The sequence below is a fragment of the Colobus angolensis genome, unplaced genomic scaffold (assembly GCF_000951035.1).
Source record: "Colobus angolensis palliatus isolate OR3802 unplaced genomic scaffold, Cang.pa_1.0 Scaffold485, whole genome shotgun sequence".
NCBI lineage: Eukaryota > Metazoa > Chordata > Mammalia > Primates > Cercopithecidae > Colobus > Colobus angolensis.
Window position 1 is genome coordinate 432,098 of NW_012118321.1, and position 8,204 is coordinate 440,301.

An 8,204-nucleotide genomic window follows, 5' to 3' on the forward strand; every position below is an offset into this window, starting at 1 on the left:
TGTCATTGCTCAAAAGTCATCATTTCAAAGAGAGTTCTTCTGTACCATGTAGGGCCCACTCACCTCCACTTTGTACCTTCCTTACCTTGCATCATTTTCATAGAACTTATCACTTATCTACATCTTATTACATATTATTTTTATTGGCTGTCTTCTACTCCAGACTATAAGCTAAATTAAGGTAGATAATTTTTCTCTTAAGTATTTCTGAGAGAAGAGAGAAATCCGGGTTGAATATTTTCTAAGTGAATGAAAAAAATGTATACAGAGAGTAACAAAATATCTCCCGCATACCTTACATATGTGTAAATCAGTTTTATATGAAGTTTTATAAATAAAAATAGAAGAATATGCTTATTACAATGAAATAGTAAAGAATTCCTTATTCCTTAAGTTAGATGCAAGACATACAAACCATTAATGTCAATATTGATAAAATTAATTGCATTTAAATAATTTTCAGGATAAAAAAATTTTAAAATAAAATAAAATAGTAGTTATGGGGGAAGAAGACATTTATAATAGATATAATGCACAAAAGTAATATCCATGATATAAAATTATTATAGCTCATTTTTTACAAAGATAAACACTGTGGTAGAAAAATGGGCCATAAATATGCAGATAAGATCCATAAGAAGAAAATATATAGCCAGTTTAAGCTCTATAAGGACAGGGATGGTATCCATTTTCTTGATTTTTTCATTTCCAATACTTAATTCATTTTCTAACACTTAGCATTCACACACAAATTGTCAAAATTTATTTAATGTAAAAAATAAGTACATGAAAAACGTAAAAAGATGCTCAACATTACTAGTAATCAGGAAAACACAAATTAAGCAACTCAGATACAATTTCACATTCATTGTGTTTGCAAAAATTATAAGTGTGATGACATCACATGCCAGCCAGTAGATGGATAGACTGTAATCATAAATAATAAATAATAAACATTTATTATAGGCAGAAGTGTAAACCAAATTAGTTTGAATAGCAAATGGGTAGTACCTTAAAATGTTGATAATATAAATGTAAAACCTTTCTCCCCAGTAAAACTACTTCTAGGTTTTAGCTGCAGCAGGGAAAAGGAGACACGTGCAAAGGTATTTGTTGAAGCACTGTTATTAATAATGAAAAAGTAGAAATACCAAATGGTCTCCAAGGGGGGTTATTGATAAAGAGAACAGTGCATTCATACATCAGTTAAAAAGAGCGAAACAGACTTAAAATATATCTAAATTCTTTCATTTCAAAGCGTAATGAGGGATGGAAGCATTTTCTCAAAGTGTAATTAGAGGTCCTCTCCTTTCCTAATAATTCATGAATCTAAAAAGAAAAGAAAGTGTCACTTCTGCCTAAAGAAAATCACTATAACAAACAAAGCAAAACAAAACTGAAAAAATCTTACAACAATGAAGATATGAAATTATAACATTTATTGAATACATCAAAGATGAAGTAACGACAAAAGAAATCAGAGATAGGACATGAACATTAGCTCACCCACAGGCAGAATAAAGAAACATCAAGTGTATACAAATAGGAAAGAAGAAGTCAGTTAAAGATTGTGACACATTGCTAAAAGAAGAGTATAGGCTAGTGTGCAGGTACAGAACTCCTGTGAGCCTCGGACACAAAAGGGCTGCTACCACAGACAAGATCTTCTCCACCAACTTCCACCTGGTTGTTAAAGATTGGGGAAAAAAGCAGGAGACTGAAGAAAGCTTTCCTTGGTGGTACAAGCCTGAAAGAGTATAGGTGCCACTATTGTGTAAAAAGCATGAAGCTCTTCTCTAATCCTTTTGCCCTACAGAAAAACATATCATCTGTAAATATCCTTGGTAGGGGCAGTAAGTCTAATTCTTCCAAGGGCAGGAGTGAAGAATCACTGTAGCTGGCAAAGGTAAAACAAAACAAAAAAAAAATTTCTCTGTCCCTAGATTACCGGAATTCAGTCATGAGCCTAGACAAGTATGTTCTGCTACAGTGATGGGGCAAGAAGGCGTTGGCTCTACAAGAGTCACCAAAGATACAAGGTAGAATTTGAGGTGGAAAGACAGTGGAAGAGAAAGACCACAGAAAAGGATAAATGCCTGTGAAAGAATGGGGCTTTGGCATCTAAAAGAGATTCTCCCAGACTTCACTACCTAGCTTATAAGCACAAAATTACAAGAAACAACAGTTTACTGCTGGGTAAGGGGAAAGACAATGGAAAGAGACTTCCTCCATGGTGCAGATGTAGAGGGAACACTGAAACCTGAGGATGAAGTAAGAACATTAAGACAGCCCTCTTGTTTAAGCACAAAATAATTCTACTGTACAAACAGAAAAAAAGCGATAAGAATTACAGCAGAGTCTTCATCAGAAATTATGCAAGCTAGAAGACAATTTAGCAATGCCTTTAATGTACTGAACAAAAATAAATGGCCAATCCAAAAGTCGATATTGAGTGAAAATCATTTTCAAACATGTGGTCATATGATTTCTGACAAACTAAAGCTAAAGTTATCATTGCCAGTAAAGCTGAACCAGAATACACCTTTTAAAAAGTGTTTCAGGCTGAAAGAATATAATGCCATTCAGAAACCTGAATCCACACAAAAAACTGAAGATATCCAAAAATGGCTAAAATAAAAGTAGATCTAGAGGATTCTGGTTTTTTAACTTCTAATTTACAATGGCTGTAAAAGAAAATTGACTTTCTAAAGCAAAAAGTAATAGCAATTATGTTGTAGGTTTAGAACATATATCTGAGCAAAATGTATGACAACAACATTAAAAGAGACAGAAATTGTAATGATAATGAAGTTTTTACACTGTACATGAAGTGATACTATATTATCTGATGGTAGATGGTGATCAATTAGAGATGCACATTGCAAACCTTAAGGGAACCACTAAATTTTTAGATAGTTATTAAATAAGTGTTTATATGTATTTTAATTAATGCAATTAACAATGTTGTATAATAAGTCTATAACTTAAAAATTAATTATCCATGAGAACTTCCCAAATTTGTTAGGCCAACATTCAAATTCAGGAAAAGCAGAGTACCCCATAAGATACTCTGTGAGAAGATCATCCACAAGACACATAATCGTCAGATTCTCCAAGGTTAAAATGAAAGAAAAAATGTTAAGGGCGACCATAGAGAAAGGCCAGGTAACCTACAAAGGACATCAGACTAACAGCGGACCTCTCAGCAGAAATCCTGCAAACCAGAAGAGACTGGGGACTAATATTTAACATTCTTTAAACAACAACAAAAAAAGCAATTCCAACCCAGAATTTCATATCTGGCCAAACTAAGCTTCATAAGGGAAGGAGAAATAAGATCTTTTTCAGACAAGCTAAAGCCGAGAAAAATTGTTACCTCTAGACCTGCCTTACAAGAGCTCCTGAAGTGAGCACTAAATATTGAAAGAAAAAAAAAAAACAACACTACCACCCACCACAAAGACACTTAATTACATGGAGCAGTGACACTATAAAGCAACCCCATAAACAAGTCAACAAAATAACCAGCTAGCATCATGAAGACAGGAACAAATCCACACATATCAATACTAACTTTAAATGTAACTGGGCTGAATGCGCCAATTAAAAGACACACAGAGTGGCCAGCTGGATAAAGAACCAAGACACATTTGTACACTCTCTGCACGAGACCCATCTTACATGCAATGACATACATAGGCTCAAAATAAAGGGATGGAGGAAAATGTACCAAGCAAATGGAAACCCGAAAAAAGCAGGGATTGCAATCCCAGTTTGTCACAAAACAGACTTTAAACCAACAAGGAAAAAAAAGACAAAGGAGGGCAGTACATAATGGTAAAGGGATCAATTCAACAAGAAGAGCTAACTCTCCTAAATATATATCAACCCAACACAGGAGCACCCAGATTCATAAAGAAAGTTTCTAGAGACCTTCAAAGTGACTTAGACCCCCAAACAATAATAGTGGGAGACTTTAACACCCCACTGACAATATTAGACAGATCACTGGGACAGAAAATTAACAAAGATATCCAGGACCTGAACTCATCTCTAAATTAAGTGGTCCTGATAGATATCGTCAGAACTCTCCACCCAAAAACATCAGAATATACATTCTTCTCATCACCACATGGCACTTTTACTCTAAAATTGGTCACATAATCAGAACTAAAACGCTACTCAGAAAATGCAAAGAACTGAAATCCTAACAGTTTCTTGGACCACAGAGCAGTCAAATTAGAACTTAATACTAAGAAATTCACTCAAAAACATACATGGAAATTGAATAATGACTGAATGACTTGTGAGTTTATAATAAAACTAAGGCAGAAATCAAGAAGTTCTTTAAAACGAATGAGAACAAAGATACAACATACCAGAATCTCTGAGACATACCTAAGGCAGTGCTAAGAGGGAAATGTATAGCACTAAATGCCCACATAAAAAAGGCTGAAAGATGTCAAGTTAACAATCTAACATCACAACTAAAAGAACTAGAGAACCAAGGCAAACAAATCCCAAAGCTGGCAGAATATCAAAAAATAACAAAAATCAGAGCTGATCTGAAGGAGATAGAGAACCCAAAATAACCTTCAAAAGATCAACGAATCCAGAAGTTGGTTTTTTAAAAAATTGATAAAATAGAGAGACCACAAGCTAGACTAATAAAAAAGAAAAGAGAGAAGGTTTAAATAAACACAATCAGAAATAATAAGGGGGATATTACCACTGACCCCACAGTAATACAAACAATCAGAGAATATTATAAACACCTCTTTGCACATAAACAAAAAACTCTAAAAGACATGTATAAATTTCTGGACACATACATCCTCCCAAGACTGAACCAGGGAGCAATTGAAACTCTGCACAAATAATGAGCTCTGAAATTGAGGTCATAATAAATAGCCTACAAAAAACAAAAACAAACAAACAAACAAAAAACAGAAAAAACAGGACCAGAAGGATTCACAGCTGAATTCTACAAGAGGTGCAAAGAAGAACAGGTACCATTTCTATTGAAACTATTTCAGAACATCGAAAAGAAGGGACTCCTCCCTAACTCATTCTATGAGGCCAGGCCAGCATTATCCTGATATCAAAAACTGACAGAGATACAAAAAAAGAAGAAAACTTCAGGCCGATATCCTTGATGGACATTGGTGCAAAAATACTCAACAAAATACTGGAAAACTGAATCCAGCAGCACATCAAAAAGCTAATCCACTACAATCAAGTAGGCTTCATTCCTGGGATGCAAAGTTGGCTCTACATACACAAATCAATAAATGTGATTCATTACATAAACAGAATTAAAGATGAAAACATGATTATCTTAATAAATGTAGAAAAGGCTTTTGATAACATTTAATATCTCTTCATATTAAACACTCTCAATAAGTTAGATATTGAGGAACATACCTCGAAATAGTAAGAGCCATTTATGAAAAACCCACAGCCAACATCATACTGAATGAAAAAAAGCATTCCGCTTGAAAACCAGCACAAGACAAGGATGCCCTCTCTCCCCACTTCCATTCAACAAGGTATTAGACGTCCTAGCCAGAGGAATCAGGCAAGATAAAGGCATCCAAACAGAAAGAGAGGAAGTCAAATTATCTGTTTGCAGATGACATGATTCTATGTCTACAAAACACCATAATCTCAGCCCCAAAGCTTTACAGCTGATAAACAGCTTCAGCAAAGTTTCAGGATACAAAATTAGTGTACACAAATAGCTAGCATTCCTATACATCACCAACAACAAAACAGAGAGCCAACTCAGAAAGGCAATGCCATTCACAATTGCCACAAAGAGAATAAAATACCTAGGAATACAGCTAATGAAGGAGGTGAAAGAGTTCTACAATGATAATACAAAACACTGCTCAAAGAAATCAGAGAAGACACAATGAAACGGGAAAAAACATCTCATGCTCATGAATAGAAAGAATCCATAACATGAAAATGGTTACACTGCTCAAAGCAATTTACAGATTCAATATCATTCCTATCATACTACCAATGACATTCTTCACAGAACTAGAAAAAAATTAATTTTATATGGAACCTAAAGAGAGCCAGAATAGCCAATGCTATCCTTAGCAAAAAGAAGCAAGCTGGAAGAATCATGTTACCCTACTTCCAACTATACTACAAGGCTAAAGTGACCAAAACAGCATGGTACTGGTACAAAAATAGGCACATAGACCAATGGAACGGAATAGAGAGCCCAGAAATAATATCTATGACCATCTGATCTTTGACAAAGCTGACAAAAAGAAGCAGTAGGGAAAAGACATCCTATTCAATAAATGATACTGGAATAACTAGCTAGCCATATGCAGAAAATTAAAGTTGGACTCCTTTCTTACACCACGTACAAAGATAAACTCAAGACAAATTAAAGACTTAAAGGTAAAACCCCAAACTATAAAAACTCTGAAAGACAACCTAGGCAATACCATCCTGGACATAGGAATGGGCAAATATTTCATGAAAAAGAAGCCAAAAGCAATGGCAACAAAAGCAAAAATTGACAAATGGGGTCTAATTAAACTAAAGCGCTTCTACACACCAAAAGAAAGTATTCTCACTTGTAAGTGGGAGCTGAATGACAAGAACGTATGAAAACAAAGAAGAAAAGAAGCAGCACTGGGATCTACTTCAGGGGAGAGGGTTAGGAGAGGGGGAGGAGGAGAAAAGATAGCTATTGGATACTGAGCTTAATGCCTGGTTTATGTAATAATATGTAAAACAACCACCTCTGACACATGTTTATCTATGTAACAAACCCTCATATGTACACTCAAACCTAAAACAAACATCAAAAAAAGAAATAGGCTTATACACACAAAATGTTCTTTAGCTCTAGCAACAGTCCTTGTCTAGGAGTCTACTTTGTCTAATATTACAGTCACTCCAAATTTGTATGCATAAGTTGCATGATGTATTTTTTTCTATTGTTGACAATCAAACTGTGTTTTTATTTAAAATGCTTCTTGTCAAATAAAGTGTTTTATTTTGCAGGTTAAGAGATGTGATAATTACATGTAATACTAATCAAGAAAAAAAAGTACACAATTCCAGTATTACAAACAAAATGGCAGACATTACTGTAGAACTTAAGAATATCAAAATGATAGGAGGAGGATTATTTGGACAACCATACTGCATTACATTTAACAAATTATATAAAATGTTCAAATTTATACAGCTAACTAAAACTGATATAATAACACACAAATTCTAAATAGTCCCAGGTCCATTATGTACAATTTAAAGCCATAGTTTAAAATTTTCCTATAAAGAGAGTTCCACACTTAGATACCTTTAAGAGTGATTCCACAAAACTTTTAAGAAGGAAAAGATATTGCCAAATTTATTCATACTCTACTATCTAAAGAAATCAAAGGGAACATATTCCAGCTAGCATGTGAGAATAACGTAATTTTGAAAACAAGATCAGACAAATAACTTTTAGCAAATAAATAGGGCTTATGAAAATACATACAGAAAAGTCTTAAACAAGACATTAACAAACGAGTTAAGTTCACCGCTAATTAGTGCTTATATCAGAAATATAAGGTACATTCAACATCTTAAACAACTGATGGTATCCTATTAATACAATTACAAACTATACAATAATCATCAACATTAACGCAGAGAACATCGTTTTACTAAATTCCCTATCTTTTCACGATAAAAATTTTTAGTAAGCAAGAAAATACAAAGAAACATTTCATGCTAATGATGAATAGCTACAAAACAATCATGGCTGATATTATGCTCCTGGTAAAATACTGAATCTCATCTCCCTGAGCTCAAGGATAAAACAAAGGTGTCCATTATCACCATGTGCATTCCAAATTTTACTGGAGATTCTAGCTGGCACAATAAGTCAAGGGAGGGAAATAAATAAAATGAATAAATGTTTTAAAGGAAGATGTAAATAAAATGAATAAATGTAAAGGAAGATGTGAATATCTATACTCAGTATAATTGTCTACATAAAAAATTGAAAAACAGTTAAAATAAAAATTTAGAAAGGTCACTGTGTACAAGGTCAAAGTAGAAAAATCAAATACATTCACTCTGAGACCCTATCCCTCACACACACACCCTTGCACACCTTATGCATACAAAACTATGTATGAAGAGAGATCAAGTCTAATGCCAACAACATGGAGGAATTAGGG